Source organism: Kogia breviceps, chromosome X, assembly GCF_026419965.1.
Source record: "Kogia breviceps isolate mKogBre1 chromosome X, mKogBre1 haplotype 1, whole genome shotgun sequence".
Classification (NCBI taxonomy): Eukaryota; Metazoa; Chordata; class Mammalia; order Artiodactyla; family Physeteridae; genus Kogia; species Kogia breviceps.
The window spans coordinates 48,236,164-48,251,126 of record NC_081330.1 but is presented as its reverse complement, the minus strand read 5'-3'; the positions used below and the strand labels follow the sequence as shown (position 1 = coordinate 48,251,126).

At 37.1% G+C, this 14,963-nt stretch overlaps 1 protein-coding gene across 4 annotated transcripts in view; it reads left to right on the top strand.

Annotated features, from left to right (window-relative positions):
* DIAPH2 (diaphanous related formin 2) overlaps nucleotides 1-14,963 on the top strand; it is an 886,560-nt gene that overhangs the window by 354,140 nt on the left and 517,457 nt on the right. The window lies entirely within an intron of this gene.

Below are 14,963 nucleotides of genomic sequence, written 5' to 3'. Positions count from 1 at the left end.
CAAGATAAGAAAATGTTCCAAGAAGGAAGATATGATCTGACAGATTAGGGAGAAGGACTGTGAAATATCCGTTGAGCTGGCAACATTGAGGTCATTGATGCCCTTAGGAAGTTTCAGAATAGAGTTTGACCTAGATGCCATGTTGGAGTGAGTTGAAGAGTGAAATAGGAGGTAAGGGGGTGTATGCACTGTGGCTAAATAACTCTTGAGAGGCTTGATTCTGGAAGAGCAGAGAGAGGGTGGTATCTGCAGGGTGTATGTTAGTAGGAGATTTAAGTTTTTTGTTCATATGGGAAATGCTAAAGCATCTTTGAATGCTGTTGGGAATAATAGAGTTGAGAAAGAAAGGTTGAAGATGTAGAAGAGTGATTAAAAAAAACTGAAAAGAGAGGAGTACTAGATCCATTTGTGGAAGAACTTACCTTTGATAGGAGGATCCTTTTCTCCTTTATAATAGGAAAGAAGGAGGTGGTGTAAATGCAGGTTTATTTGCTAGTGGCATGATTAGAATGTTTCCATTTGATTAGTGATTTCTGTTTTCTCATGGGTTAGACATCAGGGTTATCACCTAACAGTTTAGCAACAGTGTGATTTGATGAGGAGTAGATCATTTGAAAAAATTTGAAATAATTGATGGTAAACAGTTGCCACCATTGCTGGGCAATATTGAGTATTCATTTGAAATTGATGATTATTACTTTAAAGTGATATGACTCTTCCCAGTTATGTCATTTTTTTTTTTTTTTTCAGAAATACTCAGCTGTGCAAATGCAGGCCTAGGAAATAGAGTAGAAGTGTTAATAGGAAAGTGTGTTGAGTATGGTATGTTAGAAAATGATTACTAATGCCTAGTAATACTTATTTGGCCTTGGAATTTAAACTAGAGGGGGAGAGAATTGAGGACAGGAGAAGAATGATGGATGGTGGGTCAAAGGACTGGTGATTTCAATGACGGAGATTGATTCAGCAGGGTTACTTGATCAATTAAGCAGGAACTATGGGAGAAAAGATCATCAGATATTGTGATTGAATTGGGATTTAGGAGGTTGAGTTATTTTTGGTGACCATGGTGTAGCCATGGGATTGAATGGCTTTGGTTGAATTCAGTACAACATAGATGTAAAGAAGCACAGGAAATTGAGAGACTAGATAGGTTTGGGATGTGGCTGATAAAGTCAGTGAAAACAACAGAATTTAGAGTGGACAAAAAGACGAACTCAATTGGTCAAGTCCTCAGTAAATGAAGGGGAGTGACTACGAGATCTGAAGATAATGGAAAAAATGGTGTAGCTGGATTATGCTAGCTACTACCTATTTACCTCACAAGGGTAATATGAAAATTAAGTATTGGCAAACGAATTACCTTATAAACTGATGACTGAAGGAAGGTCACTTCATGCATTGTTAGAGGTAGCCCAATGAAAATGGATTCCATTGTGTTTATCTAGTTCAGATGGTACATTTAATGAGGACAGTTTAAGTGGAGTGACATTAATGATGGCTAGCTATGATTATAATCAATTTGTCAAGCTTAGATTGATCAGTTAGGTTTACATACTCCTCTTTATCTAAAAAAAAGCATGTTGTAAAGAAAAATATAATTACAAATGATTTTTAAATAACATGACAGTCATGATTTCAGAGATGAAATGTGCTTTCTACTCTGTTTCATAGGAATGGTGTATAAGGGACTTACTTGAAACAGTTTAGATTGGTCAAGTTAGCCAAGATTATATTTTGGGAGGTAACAAGGCTCAAGAGGAGTCCTTGTGTTTTAGTCTTGGTTCTCTGTGATAGTGTGACCTCAGTTCCATACACAGAAACATGGGGAGGTTGTGTTAAGATATTTTTAAGGGATCCTTTGATTCTGTTTTATGATTCTACAAAAATAAATTTGAAACATTTCTATGAAAATTGTATCTTAGCTTTTAGTGTAGACAAATATAAATATATGCTATGTATATTTGTACCCCCTTGATACAGGATTCCAAGCTGTTAGTGATGCTGTGATCAGGTTTTCCTCTTATTCTGTAATATCATTTAAATGGCATCATTAAATATAAATCATCATAAATATCATTAAATAGGCATATCTTTAAAATAAGACCGGGAAAATAGCATAACATAGTAAACTAAGAAGCACTAAGGAAAGATGAGTTATAAGTTTTTATTTGGAAATCATTTCAAACTGACAGAAATTGTGAGAATATTGCAAAGAACACTTGTATATATCTTTTACCCAGATTCACATACTGTTGACCCCATTCTGCCTCCCCACATCTCTTTCTGTCTCACTCCTCTCCCTGCAACCCCATCTCCATCTCTGGCTCCATTTCTTCCTCAGCCTCCTCGAATCTGGGAACATTTCCACAGCCATTCTTTGTCATTTAAAACATTGATATTTTTGAGCAACATGTATCTCCTTTTCTTTAACAGGATGTTTTTTCATCTTGAATATATCTAATGTTTCCTCATGATTAGATTTAGGATATGCATTCTTGGTCAGAATTATACAGAGGTCATGCTGTATCAAGTATCACACCTAGAGGCACACAATTTCTGTCTGTCCCTCATAGATGGCGTTCATTTTGATCACTTGGTTGGGGTATTATATGATTTCTCCAGTGTGTAATTACTATTTTTCCTTCGAAACTAATAAGCAGTCTGTAGGGAGACATTTGAAGACCATGCAGATCTCCTGCTTCTCATCAAAATGTTCCCTTTGGTTATCTGATATCTTCCATAACGGTTGTAAAATGATGATTTTCCAACCTTCCTCCACACAGTTGGTAATCAGCATTCTGTGGTAAGCAAGACCTCTCCTTTCTCATCTATCAATTGATCAGTATATTGATGTATCTACTTAATGATTGATCTGTTATCACTAGGGACTTATAAATTCCTCTTTTGCAGTGGTTCATAATGCATTACTGAATGATTTTGGTGCTCAACTTTTCCCAGATTTGGTCAGAGGGAGCCCCCTTAAGCTATCCTTGTGACATACCTACCCCCTCCCTACACTTTTAGCACTACCTTACTTGCTGATATAAAGATATTTTAGTTTCATATTGTACCTACTCTTCCATAGCCCTGGGATAGCTATTTCTCTGAGGAATCTGATTCCTTTTAGTGGGGAATCGTATGACAGAGCAACACCTAGATACTAGGTGTGTGGTCATTGTTACTGGAATGAAGGAAAATAAAAATTGAAATCAACAGAAGGCAAAGCATTAAAAATGTAGTTAGGATATGACATTTTTACCCAAATCATTGGGTTTCACTTTTCGAATGTCCCATTGGTGTGACAGGTATGAAACCTCAAACCCATATGTGGTAGCCTAATTATAATTAATAAGTTTAATTTTAAAATATAATAGTGTGTAAGATGAGGAAGTAGCAAGTAACTTACCTGCCCTAACATAAAGAAAATACTACTAACTTGTGTAATGGCCATATATTAGTACTCTATTTGAGTTGCTTTGGTAACCATAGTTAATAAAATGAGAAATTGAAATATCAAACAGAATTAGACAAGGGATTTTAATGAGAAGACAGAATCTGTTTCCACCTCAGAAAGTTTCAGTTAAACAATAACTTTAATAATCCACTATGGAGTACTACAGATGAATAAAAACTCTTCTTGAATTTATATTTTCAACATAAAAAATCTCTCAGGTTATGGAGTTTCATAGAGTTTGTTCTGTGTATAAATAGTTCTTTGATTTTTCTGAACATATCTTTATGGTAGTTGGGAAATAACAGTTGATGAAACAAACTCCTACCTATTCAATAAATTGAATAATTAAATTCAAAATTCAGTTCAAAACTTCTGCATTCCGTGTTCTACTTTATTTTCTGAAATCACCCTGTTTATTTGAATTCCTTTCCTCCTCCTAAGCATTTATATTTTTCTCTTTACTCTTGCATCCCTTGATAATTGACCTTTCTAGAAATCAGCATACACGGAACTACAGCAACAGAAACCTAGTTAACACACTTAGATATGTTCTTTTATGCTCAAGACATTAAGTGAGCACTTAGTGTATTCAAGGCATTGTGCAAGGAGCTCTATTTCTTTAAAAGTTGTTTGAATTACTGGTGTTTCCAGTGAAGCTGATAATAGAGTACGGTCCCTCCCTACCAAACTGCATTAGACCACCTTGTAAGATACATTACTCCTTAGGTTGCTAAGGCATAATGTCAGAGCTTGAAGTTTATAACATAATGACATTTGAAGTTTTCCCTCTCTGTTCATCACCAGTGCCATATCTGGTAGTGAAAACAGATAATACTTTTTATCTCTCTTCTCTCCAAATGTATTTCTTCCTAAAATCCTATATTTTTAGCTATTAAGTTTTCTCTAAAACATATCTTGGAATTGATGGTGTACCGTTTCCCCCTTTAACATGACAGTGAAAATTCAAGTGCTTGCTTTTTGAAACATTTTCCTGACATGTACAAATGAGGTAGTTTTTCTTTAACCAGTGCTTCTTTTTGATTCATCTTTTCCTTTTATTGCCTCTTGCTTTATGAATAATTATGTATTCTCACTTGGTTCATTAAGTAGTAGTAGCATATTAAGTAGAAGTAGCATAATTATGAGAGTATATTTAAAGAATTTGTTTTAGATTGACCAAATCTATATGAGACATCAACAACTTACAAATAATTGAGCCATGTTTGTTTTTTTTTTCCCCTCTCTGGAAAGGGAATACTAACATTGAAACTGGAGTCATCTTTGGACTTTATTCAAATGTGTCAATTTTGTGAAACCATACAAAGATGTTCGCTTAGCTTAAGGGAACAGAAGAACTTTGTTATGCTCTTTGAGTGTTACATTAAACTAGATCATTGCCTCAGGATCCTATTTAATATGTCCATCTGATTTATGATTTTTTTGTAGTCCTTTCTCCTTTGATTTGTCTCGTCTTTGGAAAACTTGGCATTTACTTCTATTTTATTTTTTATACTGTCTCAATGATTATCTATGCATCCATTACTCTCAGTAATGTTACTTGCTAAATTTAAAGCAAATTATGTGGACTATTGTGTCTTGAATTAACAGTCATGTGGCAGGAAGGAGGTAGCATGGTTTGTAGGTTTACAGAATGATTTTTTAAAGTATCAGTTTACATAAATTCTTAAAACACTATATTTAGTGTCTGGTCCTATGGTATATCTAGGATAATATAAATGTTAAATATACTTTCACTCTCATTTTTATTATTGATTTAAAGAGACTTTAAATTTCTACAGGACATCACATTTCTCCCTTTCTGGCCATCTATCATATAATTAAGGTGATATCAAAGACTGATTAGAATATTTAAGTCATTAAGATTTTAATTCTTAATTGTATAATCTCCCTTGGCAGGGCTGTTAACTTTTATGATACAGGGAGTGTAGAAATTCAGCAGAGACATTTATTTATTTTCTTTTATGAACAAGGCTATACAATTTGCATTTATCCAGGTGGTAGTGGGAATATGAATAGATCACACAGCTGCTGGCTTGGTGGGTTTGGGGGTATGTTTAGCAGATGTTTGTAGAATCTGGAGTTTGAAGTATTCTCAAGTATATAGAAAGAGACACACATATCTGTTCTCTAGTTTAACATTTCATAATATCTATTTCTTTGTGATCTTGCTGGTGTAAAACTGTCTTGCTTTGTTCCCTGGTATTTTTTGGCCCCTGCCCCTGAAAGGAATTTTAATAGCTTAGGGGATATATCTACCAAAACCTTTGAATTAGATGGACATTTCTGTTAAGTATTGAATATATTTTCAAGAATAATGTGGGATTTCTATAATTAGCTCAAAAGTTTACCTACAAGAAAGAAAATGAAAACCGCAGCCAGCTTCATTTCCATGGCTCATTTCTATAGTAAAATCACCTACCTAGGCTAAAGAAGAACCATTTTCCCCATTTCATCTGAGATGAGATAGCCTGTGAAGAACTTGGGCCAACCTGATTTTTTATCATTTACATCATTAGCTGCTTTGGTTAAAAATAAACACCGACAAACAACAGGGATTTGGGATGCTCATGATTCAGTTTATAGGTCATCAATATAGTGATTACTGAATATGTGCTTTTAAGGCCAATTTATTGATCAATTCAAACAATATTTATTGAGCTACATGAAAGCTACTTTGCTAAGCATTGTGAGATCTACCAAGATGATTAAGTTAGAGTTGGACCCTTACATCTAGGAGCTTAATTTTCACGAATGAGACATTCACACAGCTGATAAGAATATACCAAACATACCAAAGTCGTGTAGGTGAGATTGAGATGAAGTGGTGCTGGTTTTAAGGGAATGAGGGAAGGGGAGATTGGAGATAAGCTAGCTGGGCCTTTAAGGATGAGAGAGATTCAGGTATTTAAGTAATGTGGCTGAGAAGGAAAAAAAAAAAACAAAACCATTTTTCAGCAGAACAAATTTTATGTTGAAAAACCTGGCGCTTATAATGTCCTTTTCCCCAGGCAACAGCAGGCATGTTAACATGTGGCTAGACTGTAGAGTTCATGTTAGAGATGGAAGGGGGGGCACTTTAGAGGAAATAGCAGAAAATGGTGTTAGAAAGATATGTTTGAACTGGATTATGAGGGCCTTTAATTGCTAGACTAAGAAATCCTGACTTTAACTGATAAGAAATTTGGAAGTATTGAGGAATCTTAGAAGACTGACCAGAGCAAAGCGGTATTTAAAGACATTTAGTGGAGTTGCTAAGGTGAAAGGGCCTGAGGGCCTGAATAAGAATTGTCCCTTTAAGTTAGAATCTCTAGGACTAGAGAACTTATTATTGTTGTGTAATAGGGTATAGGTAAGAGTTAAAGGTGAGTCTGGAATTTTAAGACTATGTTACTGGGAAAATGGCGATATTTTTAACATAACTAGGGAAGGGAAAGAGAGAGGAAGAACAGGCTCAGAGGAAGATGATGAATGGGTCTTGGAAACCATGAGATTGGGTTGCTAGTTCTCAGCATCCAGGAGGAACTATCCAGTAGGCTTAGAAATGCCAGTGTAGTCTTGGGTGAAAATTCTTTTAAAGTATATTCCTGGGAGTGAAATTGCTGGGTCGTGGGATATACACACCATCATCTACAAAACTGGTATTGTTGTTGCAGTTGTTTTATGACATCATTATTTAGATTTGCCCACGTTTACCCCTTTCTTTGCTCCACATAGCTTCATATATTTTCCACCTTCCTTCTAGAGTCATTTTCCTTCCTTAAAGTATGTCCTTTATAATTTCTAATTTCTTTTAGTGAGGGTCTATTGATGGCAGAGTTCTAGGTTTTGCTTTTTTGAAAATGCCTTTTTAATATCTTATTTTGAAAAATATTTTGTCTAGATATTCTGGGCTATAATTTTTTCTCAGCACATGAGATCAGTCCGCCAATTTTGGCTTCTATTGTTGATAGGTTAGCTCTCATTCTATGTTTGTTACCTTTAAGGTAATGTCTTTTCTGTGTATTTGATCTTAAGATCATCTGTTTTGTTTATCTTTGGTATTAGAGTTTACATCACTATGCTTAGGTGTTGATTTCTTTTTATTTATCCTAATTGGGAATTTTTTGAGCTTCCTGAATCTGTGTATTTGTGTCTTTCTGGAATATTGGAAAATTATCAACCATTATCTCCTCAAATATTGCCTCTGTCCCATTAACCCTTTTCTGACCTTCTGGAAATTGAATTATAAAAATTATACCATGTCACGCTATGCTGCATTTCTCTTAACCTCTCAAATTTTCTATGTATTTATTGCTTAAGTGATACATTCTAGAACATTCCTTCAGCTGTATCTTCCACTTCATGAATCTCTCTTAATCTGTTTCATCTGCTGGTAAACCAACCCTCTTGAGTTTTAAAATTTTAATTGTTACTTTTTTTTTTTCAATCTCTCTTATTTCTTTAAGCATATTAAATATGTTATTTCTTATACATTTATCTGTGGGAATATTTTAAGGCCTCATGTGAGAGTTAATATCCTTTAGAGGAGATTCATATTTGCTTTTGCCAGGTTGCTACCAACCTAGAATCATGTTAAAATTTTTGCTTAAGTTAAGACTCGAGGAAGTGTGAATTCAGGCTGTGTGAGGACTGGCTTTTTTTTTTTTTTTTTTTTTTTTTTTTTTTTGCGGTACGCGGGCCTCTCACTGTTGTGGCCTCTCCCGCTGCGGAGCGCAGGCTCCGGACGCACAGGCTCAGCGGCCATGGCTCACGGGCCCAGCCGCTCCGCGGCATGCGGGATCCTCCCGGACCGGGGCAAGAACCCGTATCCCCTGCATCGGCAGGCGGACTCCCAACCACTGCGCCACCAGGGAAGCCCCGAGGACTGGCTTTTGACTAGGAATTCTCAGAGAAGATTTTTACCTTCTCCATTTAGCACCAGGGTGTGATGTGGGCAGTTTTCTTCTTAGGCCCCTGGGGAGATGAGCAAGTTCATTTCCTATTTACTGTTAAACTGAGTTGTAGTCTTCTGGGGATTTTAGGGCCATGTTCTATTACTCTTTCCACTTTGATCAGGCTCTGGACTTGGTTTCCATTCCCCCATACTCGATGCCTTGGAAACAAGCTCAAGTTCATCTGGCTTTAGCAAATTCACTCAAGATCTAAAGCTGGCTCTACTGATGTTTACCTCTCTGAGTTCTTTCACTTAGTTTTTGGCCTCCAGATATTCCTTACTTTCTGGCCAGATTATGCTTTTAAGATTATTTTTTAAAAGATTCATCACATTTAGTTCTTTTAGTGGGGCATAAGTCAGGGTATATATTCTGCCATACTTTCAGAAACAGAAGTTCAGGTGACCCATTTTTTGTGGACACATGACACCTCAAAATGACTTTATTCTTATCTTGTAGTTTCCTAAACATGAGACATTCACACTTGAATACAGAAATTGTGGTGTCCAGTCTTTTACTGATCCAACTTAGTTACATATTAATGCTCATTTTTAGAACAGGAAAAAAAATTATAACAAGCTACTGAAGAATCACAGTGATTTAAGAGGTGATTCCAAGGACTATGTTTTGTCCAGGTATAGTTTCTAGTCCCACTTTCACAGAAAAATTATCCCCCTCCTCTTTCACAAAAGAAATTTTTTTAAAAGGTGGGGAGAAGACCAAGAAAAAAATCAATTCAGTCTACATAGAACAGTATCATACTAACGGGCCCTTATTGAATGCATGTGTGCTTCTGTGTATATGTGTGTGGTTTCTGAATTTTCAGCTCAGGATTGGAGGGCATTCAGTGAAAGCTGCCTGCATGCAGTTGCTTCAGGCTCTAGAAGCACTCACAGAGGCTCTGCTTATCAGGTAGAGTGACTTGACATTAGAATTTTGCCATGGGAAAATCCATTTTAGTTGTTATCTGCCACCAGTAATGGGTTTTACCAGGGAAACACATATGCCAGCTGTTAAGTTTCATGCTAGTGATGGAAACAGAAAACAAATCAATAATCGAATCACCATTATTAAATGCAATATGCAGCAATGAATAGCTGTGTCATCTTAAAAGTAATTTAATTATGGATATAAGGGTTGATGTCCAATAACTCTGGAAAGGCTGGCTTTTAATTTGTTAAATTAGAATATGTTTTCACTTCTAACACATAGAATTTTAAGGAATTTTATGGTTTGGCCATGTAGTACTTTCATCCAATTCTGCAAGCATGTTTTAAAAATGCCTGTTATGTACCAAGTTGGTACTAGTTTCCAGTGATACAAATATGGTCAAGATATGGCTGATGGCTTTAAGAAGCTCACACTTAATTAGGGAGCTGGATATCTAAACTAATGATAAGGCAGTATATTAAGTGCTATATCCATGCTAGGAACAAAAAGGTGTAGAGGTCCCAGAGGAGGGAGTAATTAATTCTGCTTGGAAGAGTTCAGGAAGACATCCCAGAGGAGATGATATTTTAGCCCAGCCAAATGTTTTCAGGCTCAGAAGGAGTGGGACATAAAGAGCTTTCAGCTAAGACATATAGGCTTGGAATTTTTCCAGGAATGGTGAGTACTCTGGTATGGCTGGCTGGATCATTGGGCTATCTGGGGGCTATTACTTTACTTACCAGTGAGGATTTTTTTTTTTTTTTTTTGGTGGTATGCGGGCCTCTCACTGTTGTGGCCTCTCCCATTGCGGAACACAGGCTCTGGACGCACAGGCTCAGCGGCCATGGCTCACGGGCCCAGCCGTTCCGCGGCATGTGGGATCTTCCCGGACCGGGGCACGAACCCGTGTCCTCTGCATTGGCAGGCGGATTCTCAACCACTGCACCACCAGGGAAGCCCACCAGTGAGGTTTTGAAAGGCCCTGAATGCCATGCTTATTACTTAAGCTTTATCCTATAATTTAGTGAAAAAAAATCATGTATAAATAGTAGGATCATAATATTTTTCAGAGGTAACCACAGTAATGAATGTGCAGGAAAAAACAGAGTAGAGTGAAAAAATTCAAGACGAAAATCCAGGAGACTACTTTAAATTCATAGCTCTTTCATACACCTTACATATTTGGAGTTATTCATTTGTTCTTTCCTAAGACAGAGGCTGTCCTTTAATTGTTTTTGCATTTATATTGCCTACCATAGTGCATAGCTGTAGAATAAATAGATTAATGAATGAATGATCTAAGCAATAATTGTGGAAGGCTGTAAACAAGACAGTAGAAAGGGAAGCAGAATTTTACAGGGTGTGGCGTAGGCTTAGGAAGAGAAAGGTCAAAGATGACTTGATGGTTTCTTACTTGTATGATAATTGGGTTATGATGTCTTTAACGCATGTAGGGAACAGACAAACCACTTTTCACTTTACTGGATTTGAGTTCATGTTGGAGCATCTTTATCTGTACGTCCTGTGGAAGAAGTAAGAAATTGGATTTATGAGTCTGTAGCTCAGGGGAAAGGCCTGGACTGGAGATAAAGATTCAAGAAACATAAGCACATAGATTAATGATCAAAGTCAGGGGAGCAGATCACACAGGGTGAAAATATAAAATAAAAAGCTGGAAGCATAGGTCACTAATATTTAAGGAGTAGGTAGAGAATACAGTGTGGAAAACCAAAGGCTGGTCAGAAGCATAGGTTTGATTACCAGGGAAGTCTTTGGTCTTCAAAGTCATTGAAGAGAAAGTTTCCAGAACTGTTTTAGTAATAAGGAGTAATTCAGTAGCTTCCTGTATTGATGCATATGATATTATGGATATATATGCAACACACATATATTAATATAGACTTGGAGGATAGTGAGATCACCCATATCTGGTGTTATGTAATTTCGTACCTTAAAGCAAGAAGACCATTTCTAGGAAGGAGTAAAGAAAAAAAGAACAGACACTTCTTGGTTTATGTCTCATTTAATAGAATGGTTCTCTCATTTTTCAAGTGATCAGCTTGAAGTATTTTTTTATGTGTATTTATGCATTTCAGTTTCATTGATTACATGCTTTAAAAGGTTTTAATGTGGCCAAGTATTGAGGATGTAGCTGTAAGAGTCTTTATGTGGTGGTAAACTCCAGCATTTAATAACTGCTGAAAATGCAGTGTCTTCTCTTATTGTATTTGACAGGTTTTTTGTTATTATTTTGATACTCTTTATTTTGCCAAGAGGTAACTCATTCCCAAAGGTATTTTATGCCAGGGAAATTTAATTCCACTTTGTAAAGAAGGCTAGGTTTTATATTATCTTTTGAGTGTGCATTTTTACTGTGGATTATAAATTACTGGAATTACTTAAGCAAAATTCATACCGAGATTCTGTATTTTCAAACTGATAATGACCATATGCACTGGACGGCAAGCCCAGAAAACTGCCAGCAAATAATCATCCTTGTCTTTAGGAAACAGTTAAGTCATTGTGTCATGCTTCAATTACCATTAAATATATCAGTGGATAGACTCATGGATTCATTTCTGTTCTTTTTGTTAAACCAGGTTTTTCCTTTATCATCTTTAGAAATGGAATTTGGGATGTCTGGTATGCTTACTTGTAACTTTACAGAACCCCTTTTCTTTCTGTAGCTCACTGGGTTAGATAGCATGTAGTGCAGTATTTGAGAATGATTGGTGGAGACCATTGAATGGGAATTAGCATTTAGGAAGGTTCCTATTAAGAGCCAGTCACTCTGCTTCATGTTTTACATATGTTAGTTCACTTAATGAAATAATAAGCAAACACACTACGGGAGGCACCTTGCTGTGGTGGAAGGAATATGAACTGGAAAGCTCCACTGATGTGGGTTTGAAATCCAGATTTATTACTTGTTGGATGGACAAAGTTACTTCACTGCTCTGAGCCTAGGTTTTTTTATAGTAAAAACAGAATATTTACCTTTAAGAGTTATTATGATTTAAGGGATAGAGATATATAACCTAAGGTACTCATTAGATAGGAAATAATAGAATAATCAATATCATTAATAATAGCAGATATTAGAAAGGAAATTAAATGTTTGATTATAATTCTATCATGAATTAAATAATTCATGCATGGCATACAGAGAAATGGGAAGTTATAGGCAATCACTTTTTAAATAAAACTTTAAAATGTTAATTTGGCAAGCATGTTGGATATCGTAGGTTTGTTAAGGTCAGTGACTGTTTCATGGAACTCTTTCCCTTCCTAGCGTAACATCTTGCCCCCTACTAGGAACTTAACTATTTCTTTAATTGTGTCACACTGAAATTGTTTGAGGTAGCATGATTTTGTAGCTAAATTGGCCCAGCAAATTTTATTCTTTCATTTGAATATTTTCTGTTAATATGACTATACATGCAGTCAGTAAGTTGAGAAAGACACCTGCTGTCTTGTTGGTAGGCCACCTAGTTGGTCCATCTGGACTCGGTGTAGAGGGCAGCTTTAAAAACTACCATTAGGGGGCTTCCCTGGTGGCACAGTGGTTGAGAGTCCACCTGCTGATGCAGGGGATGCGGTTTCGTGCCCCGGTCCGGGAAGATCCCACATGTTGCGGAGCGTCTGGGCCCGTGAGCCATGGCCGCTGAGCCTGCGTGTCTGGAGCCTGTGCTCCGCAACGGGAGAGGCCACAACAGTGAGAGGCCCGCGTACCACAAAAAGAAAAAAAAAAAAAAAAAAAAACTACCATTAGGTCTGCATATTGTCAGATTTCACACCTTCAGGACACTGGGTAACTGGGTGATAGCCAGTTTATTTCCTTCAGCTAATGATGTAGATAAACACTTAATATTTTAGTTTAGCCCTGATATGACAGAATTACAGTGTTCTAATCTTCATTAGCACTTTGTGATCCAGAAACTTTGTATTTCAATAAAAATGTCAGAGGCTGCTTCTGGAGAATTTACCGTTTGAACATACCAATTTTGTTCATTTGTTGACTCACATAGATGGAGTTGTATTCCTTTGCCGTAGATGTTGACAGGACCTTATGGGCCTTTGCTGTATAAACATTTAGTTCTCTAAACAATAATTTCCAATCTAGTTCTGGTGGTACTGCTAAATAGTACTTTTCTCTTACTATGACCCTGGAAAATGCTCTTTCATCATCAGTAAAAAGGGGGTGGGGTACTTGCTTACTGTCTATGTGGACTTTCCTTTCCTGCTTGATTTCATTAATGAGCAATTCCAGGAAGCTTTGGGCCATTGTATCACTTTGTTTCATTCCATTATAGATATTGATGCAACATGGATCACTGAACAGTATAATCTCTTTTGTACAGTTTCTATTGATCTTGTCCAGTAAATCATTGTATGCTGGGTTTGTTCTGAAATCATTTTGGGCATAAAAGCTGTTCTTGAGTTTGACAATCAGGTGCCTTCTTGTAATAGGCAAACTTATGCCAAGCTGGGATTCAGTCATTTTGTTTCTGTCTCCTTCATACTATAGATGGTTATTTTTCCTAACTTTTCAAGTGAGTGGTCTTTACGCCATTTCCCTTCACTTCTTCCCTGCATCCTGTAATACAGCTTTTGTTGTCATTGCTCTCTTCAAATTGCTCTATATGGTCTGAAATGGCCTATTTTCTTCTGGTCTATTTTTTGGGGACTTAGTCTATGCTTGACCTTCTTGCTATGTTTGACACTGTTGATTACTTTTTCTTATTGAAACATTTTCCTTTCTCACTGTGGGGGCAATGTGGTCTCCTGTTTCTCACACCTTTTTTTTTTTGGCGGTACACGGGCCTCTCACTGTTGTGGCCTCTCCCGTTGCGGAGCACGGGCTCCGGACGTGCAGGATCAGCGGCCGTGGCTCACGGGCCCAGCCACTCCACGGCATGTGGGATCTTCCCGGACCGGGGCACGAACCCGTGTCCCCTGCATCGGCAGGCAGACTCTCAACCACTGCGCCACGAGGGAAGCCCTCTCACACCTTTTTGATTGTTCTTTTTGTCCTCTTAATTGGCTGTTCTTCTCTGTGTCCACAACTTCAGGCATCATCCCCAGGGTCTAATCTTCTGTCTTGGATTCTTTCTCACTGACTGTTCAATCTCCGCTTAGGCTTCAGTTACATCTTGAAGACAGAAGATCGTCAAATTTGCCTTTCTCTTCCCGCACCCTCATCATTTTCCACTCTTATATTTCACATGTTTTATTCACATAATATTTCTTGAGTATCATTTTCTAGATACCATGGGAGGTGGAATGGATGTGGGAGACAAATTTGTACCAAACCTGTTGTCTTCCCTCACAAAGTTGTGAGTTTGTACCTTAGGGAAGGCAAAAAGATGCATACATGAGCCTTACTTAAGTAGGACAACATGTGGAAGTACCTTATCAGTCATGTAGAAGGCAAACCATGTAGTGGTAATTGGAGGTTTCATAGAGAAAGTGACACTTTATTTGGGTCTTAATGGATAGATATAGGTTTGACAGCACAGATGTGAAGGGAGGTGAACTCAAATTATTTTGCAGTCCTTTGGGAGTTCTGTCATATTCTTCTGACTTTAGGTAGGCTTGTCCTAGGTAGACAATAGGCAAAAAAT